At 39.6% G+C, this 12,800-nt stretch overlaps 2 long non-coding RNA genes across 2 annotated transcripts in view; one reads left to right on the forward strand and one right to left on the reverse strand.

The window, feature by feature from the left end:
* Positions 1-1,694, reverse strand: part of LOC116090608 — a 2,714-nt gene extending 1,020 nt beyond the window's left edge. Inside the window, exon 1 of the long non-coding RNA XR_004118745.1 lies at positions 1,631-1,694. This is a non-coding gene — a long non-coding RNA (uncharacterized LOC116090608). The remainder of the gene's footprint in view (positions 1-1,630) is intronic.
* Positions 1-12,800, forward strand: part of LOC116090606 — a 124,764-nt gene that overhangs the window by 37,693 nt on the left and 74,271 nt on the right. The window lies entirely within an intron of this gene.

Here is a 12,800-nt window from a genome sequence, read left to right on the forward strand (position 1 = left end):
GGAGGGAGGGAGGGAGGGAGAGAGAGAGGGAAGGAGAGATTATATAAAGTATAAAGTCATAGATGTTACGCATCTCACCAGTGAGCATGTCTGTGTCCAGAGCTTCTGAGACAGATAATGAAGGAGGAAAGAGAGGAAGAGAGTTTGAGTCTCTTCCCGGGAATCCATGGCATCAGAAGGGTCTCTGTTCATGGAGTACAGGTTGGTCACATCTTTCACCATGGCTCTGTATAATCACTAGTGGACATTCAGGACACCACCCACCTCCATTTCAATGGGAAGCACTGTTGCAGTTGCTAGTCTAATGCATAATATTTTCACACTTCTGTTTGTAATGGTGAGTATAAACTTCTTGAATTAAAATGATCAGAACAAGTAATTTTTACATTTCACCTCTCCCTAGCCATTCAATAGACCAGTAAGTCTGTGCTTGGGCACACTCCATCCAAAGATGAGTCAGTGTATATCTCTCTTGCAGAGTAGCATATGTCTCTTGCAGAGGACCAGAATTCAGGTCCCAGCACCCTATACTGAACTACTTTCAACTGCCTATAACTTAAGCTCCAGGATGATCTGATGGTGCTTCTCCATGGGAACCTGAAAAATAATAAAAATAAACCTTTGAAAATCTCCGTGTGCCTGTGGTGGGGTGGGGTGGGTAGTGTATGTACATATGTGTACTGATGTGTGCATTTGTGTATGTAGGTTAGTGCTGTTTTTGGTGTGTGCATATGTGCTTGTGTAGGTTAGTGGTATTTTCTATGATCCTTACCCATCTCATTTTTTGATGCAAAGTCTTTCACTGAGCCCGAAACTTTCCACTTTGGTTAGACAGATTTGCCAGGGGGACTCAGAGATCCCCCCACACCTGCTCCCTGTTTCTGGATCATCAGAGCTACATTATAGACACATGAGGTTTAGAACATCTTTTGATGTGGATGCTAAGGATCTGAACTCAGATCTTTGTGCTTGCATGACAGGCACTGTCACAATTGAGCCATATTCTCAGTGTCCAAAATGAAATCTTTAATTCATATAGAGTTAGCTGTAATATAATTATTAATGTCCTATTGTACTGGCTGGTTTTGTATGTCAACTTGACACAGGTTGGAGTTATCACAGAGAAGGGAGCTTCAGTTGGTGAAGTGCCTCCATAAGATCCAGCTGTGGGGTATTTTCTTGATCAAGGGGGTAGGGCCCCTTGTGGGTGGTGCCATCCCTGGGCTGGAAGCCTTGGGTTCTATAAGAGAGCAGGCTGAGCAAGCCAGGGGAAGCAAGCCAGTAAGGAACATCTCTCCATCAGCTTCTGCTTCCTGACCTGCTTGAGTTCCAGTCCTGACTTCCTTTGGTGATAAACAACAATGTGGAAGTAAGCTGAATAAACTCTTTCCTCCCCAACTTGCTTCTTGGTCATGATGTTTGTGCAGGAATAGAAAACCTGACTAAGACACCTATAATATTAATTGATGCTAGAAATTAATACAGTGGAAGTTAATCCTTAATCATCTAGTTCCCCAAATGATCACAAAGAGACCTCTTAACACATCAAAGCTTAGGCTTTAGCTGGGCAGACTCTCAACTTGTTCCTCTAAGTTAACCTAGGCTCATCAAGACACATGGCTAGCTTTACCTCCCAAGTCTGTATGCAAGTTCGCGTCCTCTCATGTCTCCTGGCAAAGGACCTTCCTCTTTCGTTTTCCCAGAATTCCTTTCTTGCTAACAGGAAGTCCCACCTTCCACTTCCTGCCTCGCTATTTGGCCATAATATTTTTACTAAAGCCAATCAGAAAATGCCTAAGGTAGATGAGGAAGGATGGAGATACAACTTCATACCTTGTACTGCAACAGTTTATTTTCATAGCTATAATCAGAGGATAAAAGTTGTTTATTACTATAAAAGTTAATTGATTTAGTAATAGTGTAGAACTTTAAAAATAATACTAGACAATATTACCAATTGTTGTGGTCTTCTCTGGGGAGGGGCTACCAAAAATAAATGCAAAAATTAATTGTACTTAAAATTTAAAGCTTGTATATAAATGACAATGGATAGTCGTGTATTTTATTAGTAGTTATAGAATTTGAATTATAAATTCCTGTAGCATAAAGTAAGACAAGGAAGAATGGTCCCATTAACAGTTGATTTGCAGGTGACCTTATGATCTTGAAAGGATTTTTTTTCTGATTAAAGAACAAAGTATCAAGTCATTTCCCTAAGTAATTATCTCTTCTAATCTCATTGCAGAAGGAATATTTCACTCATTTCATATTGAAATTAATTCTCAAATCCCAAGTCCTTATGGTTTAAAAGAATCAAGGTGAAGTGGCAGGGGGGATGAAGGAAGTAATTAAGACAAGTCCAGGTAGTAGGGATATGAATACTAGACATTAGTTTTAGAGATGTAATCACACAGAAGAATCAAATTCTTTTAGTCAGTAGAGATAGGATGTATCCTCTATGTAGTAGTAAGAGTAATTTGAACTTGGTGAGATATAACAAAGCCAAGTCACTTAAGGATCTTCTAATTCTGATCCCAAAGTTCATCTGATTGACAAAGATGGATTTGAATACGCTTGGAAGTCATGAAGGAGGGTAATGTATACATAATATCTATGTACTCCTTTGTCTCAAGTTGGAAAATGATGAATGTTTTCTGAAATAGCTCATATGCCCACCAAACAAATTTTGCCTTTTTAAAACTGGATTTCTTGATGGGCATGGTGTTGCATGCTTTTAATTCCAGCTCTTGAGAAGAAGAATTAAGCAGATCTCTTGTGTATTGGAGCCTAGCCTGATATACCTGGAACATTCCAGGCAACCCAGGGTCACACAGTTGGCCTTACTGTGTGACAGTGAATAAGACATTCATTCTATTTTGGAGTTTTATTGACTAAGTGAAGCTATCTATAGTTATATTATTAGATTAGAGTGTAAAGGGTTCTTGAAACAGCGCCTGGCCCTAACTTTCATAATCAGAACTCAAGAAATTCTATTCACCATGCATCCAATAGAATCCCTTCAGTACCTATTTTGGAATGCAAATCAGAAGCCTTGTTTAAATGTTACTGGTAGTGAGTGGCTGAGAATATGTGCAGCCCTGTCAGAGGATCTGATAGCTTCTTATTTGCTTAGGAAGTGGGGCACTGCTCTGAGTCACTCAAGGAAAGCAGGGGAAGGAAGAGAGTATTGACATCTTCAGGAGAGTCTTTCATGTACTCTACTTGGATGATTGACTTCTAGGAATGTCATGAGTTTTGGGAGAAAGTATGTGGGAGTGTGCTTCATACTGTCTCAAAATGTCTACACTGGCATGCTTGTTGGTAATTCCTTTGTTCTCTCTGCTTTGACTTTATCTCATTGTCTCTGACCGACTTTCCTTCTTCCTTCTTTGGACTTGGATAAACATGGACTTCCATGTTTATCCTTCTAGCACATTAGTCTATGTCCTGCCATGATTACACTCCTATCTTAGAAGAGGTCTTTCTATGAGTCTTCTATTCCCTTGACATCCTCTCCCAGTTTTCTTATGCTGATAAATCACTCTGAAGTTTTATCTCTGTCTTAACTTCCTCCTCTTACTCATTTTTGCCTCAGTTTCTGGAGACTATTGTTTCAACTCTGATTGAATTATAATAGCCTTATAATAGCTGCCTCTCTGAGATATACTAAGGATATACCATAGGTGTTCCATAACTTTCAATTCATTTGAGCTGATTTTAACCATTTTAACATAATAAATTTATCTGAAGTAAAAATGGGTAACAATGTTACTTGGTTATTGAAATCACTGGTCTTCTCATACTCTGTAAAATGTGACACTATTAATTGCTTTAGAAAGTTAACTCTCAGCCTTCCAGTTTCCATCTGCACCCAAAGCTGATCCTGTGCCACAGAGCTAAATACACAAATACGATCAGTAGAGAGCTGATCTCCCAGGAGTGCAGATTATCCTGTGAGCACAGATAAGACCACCACTTCTCTTCAAATTCCTGGCCCAAGAAGGACCCTCACAGAGCCATCAGGACACAGGAACCAAGGATCAGCTGAGGACAGGATATCCTTCTGGTTTCTGTCTTCACCCCAGAGCTGACTCTGTACCACAGCTCTCCATACCCAAATTCCTGTTGGAGAGAACTGGTCTCCCAGGAGTACTGACAGACACTTGCAGGAGGGACAAGCCACAGTCAGAGACAGCAAGACCAGCTAATACCAGAGATAAGCAGATGGCAAAAGGCAGGGGCAAGAACATAAGCAACAGAAACCAAGGCCACTTGGCATCTTCAGAACCCAGTTTTCGCATTACAGCGATCTCTGGTTATCACAACATACCAGGAAAGCAAGACTGATTTAAAATTACATCTCATGATGATGATAGAGGACTTTAAGAAGGACATAAATAACTCCCTCAAAGAAATACAAAAGAACACAGGTAAACAGGAAGAAGACCTTAAAGAGGAAATGCAAAAATTTCTTAAAGAATTCAATTGACTTTCAACAAAAAGTCACCAAAAAAGATAAGGAAGGACACTTCATACTGATCAAAGGAAAGATCTACCAAGAACTCTCAATTCTGAATATCTATGCTCCAAATGCAAGGCACCCACATTCATAAAAGAAAATTTACTAAAGCTCAAAGCACACCTTGTGCCTCACACAATAATAGTGGGGGCCTTCAACACCCTACTCTCATCAATGGACAGATCAGGTAAACACAAACTAAACAGAGACACAGTGAAACTAACAGGAGTTATGGACCAAATGGATTTAACAGATATCTATAGAACATTTCATCCTAAGTCAAAAGAATATACCTTCTTCTCAGCACCTCATGGCCCATTCTTCAAAATTGACCATATAATCTGTCATAAACCAGACCCCAACAGATATAAGAAGATTGAAATAATCCCATGCCTCCTATCAGATCACTACAGATTAAGACTGGTCTTCAATAGAAAAAAAAAAAGATCAACAGAAAGCCCACATACACATGGAAACTGAACAATGCTCTACTCAATAATAACTTGGTCAAGGAAGAAATAAAGAAAGAATTTAAAGACTTTTTAGAATTTAATGAAAATGGAGGTACAACATACCCAGACTTATGAGACACAATGAAAGCAGTGGTAAGAGGAAAACTCATATCTCTGAGTGCCTCCAAAAAGAAAGAGGAGAGAACATACACTAGCAGCTTAATAACGTACCTGAAAGCTCTAGAACAAAAAGAAGCAAATACACCCAAGAGGAGTAGACAGCAGGAAATAATCAAACTCAGGACTGAAATCAACCAAGTAGAAACAAAAAGAACTATACAAAGAATCAACAAAACCAGGAACTGTTTCTTTGAGAAAATCAGCAAGATAGTTAAACCCTTAGTCTGACTAACTAGAGGGCACAGAGACAGTGTACAAATTAACAAAATCAGAAATGAAAAAGGAGATATAACAACAGAAACTGTGGAAATTCAAAAAATCATCAGATCCTACTACAAAAGCCTATTCTCAACACAACTGGAAAATATGGATGAAATGGACAATTTTCTAGACAGATACCAAATACCAAAGTTAAATCAGGATCAGATAAACCATCTAAACAGTTTCATAACCCCTAAAGAAATAGAAGCAGTCATTAAAAGTCTCCCAATCAAAAAAAACCCAGGACCTACCCCAGGATAGGGCTTAGTGCAGAATTCAAAGAAGACCTAATATCAATACTCTTCAAACTATTCCACATAATAGGAACAAAAGGAACACTACCCAATTCATTCTATGAAGCCACAATTATGCTGATACCAAAACCATACAAAGACCCAACAAAGAAAGAAAACTTCAGACCAACTTCCCTTATGAATATCAATGCAAAAATACTCAATAAAATTCTTGCTAACAGAATCCAAGAACACATCAAAACACTCATTCACCACAATCAAGTAGGCTTCATCCGAGAGATGCAGGGATGGTTCAATTTCAGAAATCCATCAATATAATCCACTATATAAACAAACTCAAAGAAAAAAGTCATACAATCATTTCATTGGATGCTGAGAAAGCATTTGACAAAATCCAATACTCCTTCATGATAAAAGTCTCGGAAAGATCAGGAATTTAAGGCCCATACCTAAACATAGTAAAAACAATATATAGCAAACTAGTAGCCAACATCAAACTAAATGGAGAAAAACTTGAAGCAATCCTACTAAAATCAGAGACTAGACAAGGCTGCTCTCTTTCTCCCTATCTATTCAATATAGTACTTGAAGTTCTAGCTAAAGCAATAAGACAACAAAAGGAGGTCAAATGGATACAAATTGGAAAGGAAGAAGTCAAGATATCACTATTTGCAGATGATATGATAGTATACTTAAGTGACCCCCAAAACTCCACCAGAGAACTCCTACAGCTGATAAACAACTTCAGCAATGTGGCTGGATATAAAATTAACTCAAATTAGTACTCTTCCTATTCTCAAAGAATAAACAGGCTGAGAGAAATTAGGGAAATGATACCCTTCATAATAGTCACAAACAATATAAAGTATCTTGGTATGGCTCTAACCAAACAAGTGAAAGATCTCTATGACAAGAACTTCAAGTCTCTGAAGAAAGAAATAGAAGACTTCAGAAGATTAGGAAAGATCTTCCATGCTCGTAGATTGGCAGGATTAATATAGTAAAAATGGCCATCTTACTGAAAGCAATATACAGATTCAATGCAATCCTTATCGAAATTCCAACTCAATTCTTCATAGAGTTAGAAAGAGCAATTCTCAGATTCATTTGGAATAACAAAAAACTGAGGATAGTGAAAACTATTCTCAACAAAAAAAGAACTTCTGGGACTTTAAGCTATACTACAGAGCAATAGTGATAAAAACTGCATGGTACTGGTACAGTGACAGACAGGTAGATCAGTGGAATAGAACTGAAGACCTAGAAATTAACCCACATAACTATGGTCACTTGATCTTTGACAAAGGAGTTAAAACTATCCAGTGGAAAAAAGACAGCATTTTCAACAAATGGTGTTGGTTCAACTGGTAGTCAACGAGTAGAGAACACAAATTGATTCATTCTTATCTTCCTGTACAAAACTCAAGTCCAAGTGGATCAAGGACCTTCATATAAAACCAGATACACTGAATCTATTAGAAGAGAAAGTGGGGGAAAAGTCTCAAACACATGGGCACAGGGGAAGAGTTCCTGAACAGAACACCAGTGGCTTATGGTCTAAGATCAAGAATCGACAAATGGGACCTCATAAAATTACAAAGGTTCTTGAAGGCAAAGGTCACTGTCAATAGGACAAAAAATAGGTAACCAACAGAATGGAAAAAGATCTTTCCCATTCCTACATCCAATAGGGGGCTAATAGATAATATATATAAAGAACTCAAAACGTTAGACTCCAGAGAACCAAATAACCCTATTAAAAAATGGGAAACAGAGCTAAACAGAGATTTCTCAACTGAGGAAATTGGAAGGGCTCAGAAACACCTAAAGAAATGTTCAACATTCTTTGTCATCAGGGAAATGCAAATCAAAACGACTCTGAGATTCCACCTCACACCAGTCAGAATGGCTAAGATGAAAACCTCAGATGACAGCAGATGCTGGTGAGGATGTGAAGAAAGTGGAACACTCCTCCATTGCTGGTGGGATTGTAAGCCAGTACAACCACTCTGGAAATCAGTCTGGGGGTTCCTCAGACAATTGGACATAGTACTACCTGAGGACCCAGCTATGCCACTTCTAGGCATATACTCAAAAGATGCTCCAACATGTATTAAGGATACATGTTCCACTATGTTCATAGGAGCCTTATTTATAATAGCCAGGAGCTGGAAAGAACCCAGATGTCCCTCAACAGAGGAATGGATACGGGGTACATTTATACAATGGAGTACTACTCAGCTATTAAGTACATTGAATTTATAAAAATCACAGGTGAATGGATGGAACTTGAAAATATCCTGAGTGAGGTGACTCAGTTACAAAGGAACACTGTATGTACTCATTGATAAGTGGATATTAGCCCAAAAGTTCGGAATACCCAAGATTCAATTCACAGACCAGATTCCTAAGAAGGAGACCAAAATGTGGGTGCTTCAGTGCTTTTTTGAAGGGTGAACAAAATACTCACAGGAGGAAATATGGAGACAAAGTGTGGAGCAGAGACTGAAGGAAAGGCCATCCAGAGACTTTCCTACCTGGGGATCCATTCCATACACAGTCACCAAACCTGGACGTTATTGTAGATTCCGGGAACTGCTTGCTGATAGAAGCCTGATATGGCTGTCTCCTAAGAGGCTCTGCCAGAGTCTGACAAATACAGAGGAGGAAGATCTCAGCCAACCATTGGACTGAGCTCAGGGGATCCCTGATGGAGGAGATGGAGAAGGGACTGAAAGAGCTGAGGGTGTTTACAGCCCCATGGAGGGAGCTATAGTGTCAATAGGCCAGACCCCCTCTGAGCTCCCAGGGACTGGACCACCAACCAAAGAATATACATGGAGTGACCAATGGCACTGGCCACATATGTAGCAGAAAATGACTTTGTTGGACATCAGTGGGAGGAGAGATCCTTGGGCTTGAGGGTGTTCAATGCCCTAATGTAGGGGAATGCCAGGGCAGGAGGATGGGAGTGGGCGGAAGGGCACCCTCATAGAGGCAGAGGGGTGGGGGATAAGATAGGGGGTTTCTGAAGGGAATACCTGGAAAAGAGAAAACATTTGAAATTTAAATAAAGAAAATATCCCAAAACCAACCAAACAACCAAACAACCAAACAACAACAACAACAACAACAAAAACCAGGCCTATGTTAAGTAGGTCCTCCGGGTCAGTGAGGACTGTGGTATGATGGGCATATCAGTTTCATAAGAAGTGGGTCTTTTTATTTGTTCTTAAGGATTTGAATCCAACAGTATAGTAAATCTTATGATTGAGAAAGTGAAAGGAATATGTTGAAAGGAATATCCATATTGTTAAAACATTTTTAGTTTTGTAAAAGATTCATGTAATTTTATAAAGGATTTTAAATGGTGTGTTAGACTGAACTAGTAAAAGATATTCAACCACCACACACACACACACACACACACACACACACACACACACACAAAGAAAGGAAGAAAGAAAGAAAGAAAGAAAGAAAGAAAGAAAGAAAGAAAGAAAGAAAGAAAGAAAGAGAGAAAAAGAGAGAAAGAAAGCCAACTCTCCCCAGGTTTATGACTTCTCTGGTTTATGACTTCTCTGGTTTATGACTTCTCCCCAGGTTTATGACTTCTCTGGTTTTACATCCCCTTTTCAATTGTTCACCTTTTAAATTCTCAAACGTGTTTCCTTTAGGATGCTTGCTTATTGATGCCCAAGATTCTCCTAACTTCCTTTCTTCTCTTGCTTCCTGGGACACTTCAATAGGGTCTAAACATATCTGTATCCCAGTGACTATACATTTGTATTTCTGCGAGTACTACCTGTTTTAATCCAAGCTTTGGATATCTGCATATGTACTGTATATCATAGTCCTTAGACACCTTAAGTTTTGTATTGAGTAGCACATATTTATCTGAGTTCATTATTTGTTAAGTATTTTAGGAACTGAGAAATTTAGATGTATACAAGGCTTAGTTCTTGCTATAAGAGCTTAAAGGACAGTAAAACAGAAATCAGATACAAAGAAATGAAATAGTAAGATAATTCTAGGTGCTGTTAAATGCTATAAAGAATACAAAGCAGTTTCAAATGAATAGGAAAGGGTTTGATTTTTGTTCTTCAGCAGTGAAGAAGTAAGAACATTGTGGCTGGAGTATGGAGACCATGAGAAGTCATGTCAATCACAGCTTTGTGGTACATGGAAGAGTTTATAGTTTACAGCTGTAAGATATTGGGAATGATGTGATTGAATATATTTAGAAAAACAATGCTGCCTGTTGCCTGAAGGGGGACTGTTGTAGAATAAAAGTAGTGTAGCCCTGGGTTTTGCCTCTCCTGCTGGAGTACTGTATTAGTCAGGGTTTCTATTCCTGTACAAACATCATGACCAAGAAGCAAATTGGGGAGGAGAGGGTTTATTCAGCTTACTTCCATCTTGCTGTTGATCACCAGAGGAAGTCAGGAACTCAAGCAGGTCAGGAAGCAGGAGCTGACACAGAGGCCATGGAGAGATGTTCCTTACTGGCTTGCTTCTCCTGGTTTGCTCAGCCTGCTCTCTTATAGAACCCAAGACTTCCAGCCCAAGGATGGCACCACCCACAAGGGGCCCTACCCCCCTTGTTCACTAACTGAGAAAATGCCCCACAGCTGGATATCATGGAGGCACTTCCCAAACTGAAGCTCCCTTCTCTGTGATAACTCCAGCCTATGTCAAGTTGACACACAAAACCAGCCAGTACAGGTACCCAGGCGCCAGTACCCTGGCTCAGAGAAGTGGAAGCAAAATCCGGAATGGGTGGGGTCCGAAATCCACCCCTTTCCTCTGGGGTGTCAGATATTGTTGTATGCTAGCCTGAGAAGGGTGAAGCAAAGTCTTGGATGAAGAGAGTCCATAGGGCTCCAGTCTGGCTGGGAATGCTGGGAGTGTTAAAGCTCTTTGAAAGGGGATACAGAAGTTTGGTTGACCAGCGCTGAGCAGGTAGCAACGATCCTGGGTCACACAGCATTTGTAGCAATGGTGATGCCAGAAGTCAGTACTCTGATGTGAGCCTAGTACTGTGATGAGAGCCTAGCTGGGCAGGCAGGGCCAAAGTTAAACAATGAGTGTTTGGCAGGGTTGGGGTGGGTTGGTCCCCCAAATGTTCCAGCTCAGGAAAAACATTCTCAGATGATCCTTGGTGAAATAACTTGTGCGCTTTTGTTCCATGTGGACAGGGACTATATGAACCTTGGAGAATGGGGTGGCACTTTGGGGGTAAATACATTCTATTGGCTTAGGCTAAGATGCTGGTTGTCTTAGTGTTTCCATTGCTGTGGAGAGAGCATGCTGAGGCAACTCTTTAAAAGGACAACAGTTAACTGGGGCTAGCTTACAGATTCAGAAGTTCAGTCCATTATCATCAAGGCAGAAAGCATGGCAGCATCCAGGCAGACGTGGTACAGGGGGAGCTGAGAGTTCTATATCTTGATTGGAAGGCAGTCAGGAGAAAACTGTCTTCTAAGCAGCTAAGAGTACATCTCGAAGCCCACTCTCACAGTGACACACTTCCTCCAACAAAACCACACCATCCAACATTTGCCACTCCCTGTGGGCCAAGCATATTAAAACCACCACAGTGGTGATGCTCCATTTGCATAGGGAAGAAATTCAGATGCTGTGCTATGAGACTGACTGCTTGTGATCATCTAGTTGGGGATTGTGGTTAGTACCCCAAAGCAGGCATGGATACAGAGAGGGAGTTGACTCTACTCCTGCTCTGTCAAACTCTGAGATTTCTGGGGTTTAGGTATGCTCCACTTCACCAGTCCCATGCCCACTCCTCTGGTGGCAAGGTCCATGTTGCAGAGTAGAGGGAAAAAATTCCTTAGGAGGTTGCTGAAAAATCTAGACAAATATTGTCTTTCAAGAATTACACATGAAAGTATGAGAAATGTTAAAGTTTATGATATATTTTGTAAAGAATATAATGTGGTTGGACTTGACATATGAATGAGAGTTTAATTATTGAATTTATAATACTGGTTCTAGTTATTCAGAAGAAAGGGCAAGAGAAATAGGAGAAATAGGATGGGCCACTAGATAATTAAACAAGGAGATTGAACAGGCATTTGAATAGAAGATATCTGAGTGGAAAATACAAGTTTGATAGTTATTAATATACAAATAGTTTTTAAAAGTATGAGAATGGTTATGATCACTAGGGCAAGTGGCTAGATAGGACTTGAGATTTGCTTATTTCCAGTGGTCTTGTAAAGGATGAATTAAAGAAGGAATCTGGGAAGAGATAAGTGTTAAGGCTTAGTATGCAGAGAAGAAAACAGTAAAGAAAAAGGTGCAGAGAACTGGGCATATAATTCAAACATTTCATACGTTTTTATAGTTCATGGTTCAGATTACTTTTGAGGGATTTTTCTCCAGTGCTGGGAGTTAACTGTGTTTGAGGTTCTGGGCACTGCTGCAATGTGGTGAAAGATTCATCATTAACGGACCTTGTATTCCCTACACCTATCAAACTGAATTAAACTGATTATATGAAAGTAGTTTTATTTAAACTTCTAATTAATATGTATTTAGGATTTCTTCAAGTGAATTGATAACATTAAGGCTTGTTTATCTCCTGGCAATAACCAGACAAAAGTGGACAAACTGATGTCACAAAAGACTAGTTGTCTGACTTCAGGAAAAAGGTGTGTGGGAGCAGACATCAGAGGGTTAGTAAGGCTGGGTGACCAGTGGACAAGGTAGGCTTAAGCAGTTGCCTGTCCTGAAGAACAGGCTAGCTCAGGCTTTTCTTACCTATTGCACAGTTTCTAGCTGGAAAGATGTAATTCTACAAAGAACATACCACATGAACAAATTTCTGCTTGATTCCTTATAATTAGAATTTACTACCTTAATATTTAGTTTAATAGTTTTGATGACACCTTTAAAATTGTCCATTCTAGTAATGCCAAACCCTTCATGATGTGCTAGCCACAGTTCTAAGAGATCTTACAGATGTTATGTTATTTAAGCTGCAATAACATAGTTTCTATTTTTATCCCCTTGTGCGATTGAGAAAAAAAGTCATGAAGGGTTATATCCCAAAGTATGAAATGATTTGCTGCTTCCCAAAGATTATTTTAGTGTGTGTGTATGTGTGTGTGTGTG

The sequence above is a fragment of the Mastomys coucha genome, unplaced genomic scaffold (genome assembly GCF_008632895.1).
Source record: "Mastomys coucha isolate ucsf_1 unplaced genomic scaffold, UCSF_Mcou_1 pScaffold15, whole genome shotgun sequence".
NCBI lineage: Eukaryota > Metazoa > Chordata > Mammalia > Rodentia > Muridae > Mastomys > Mastomys coucha.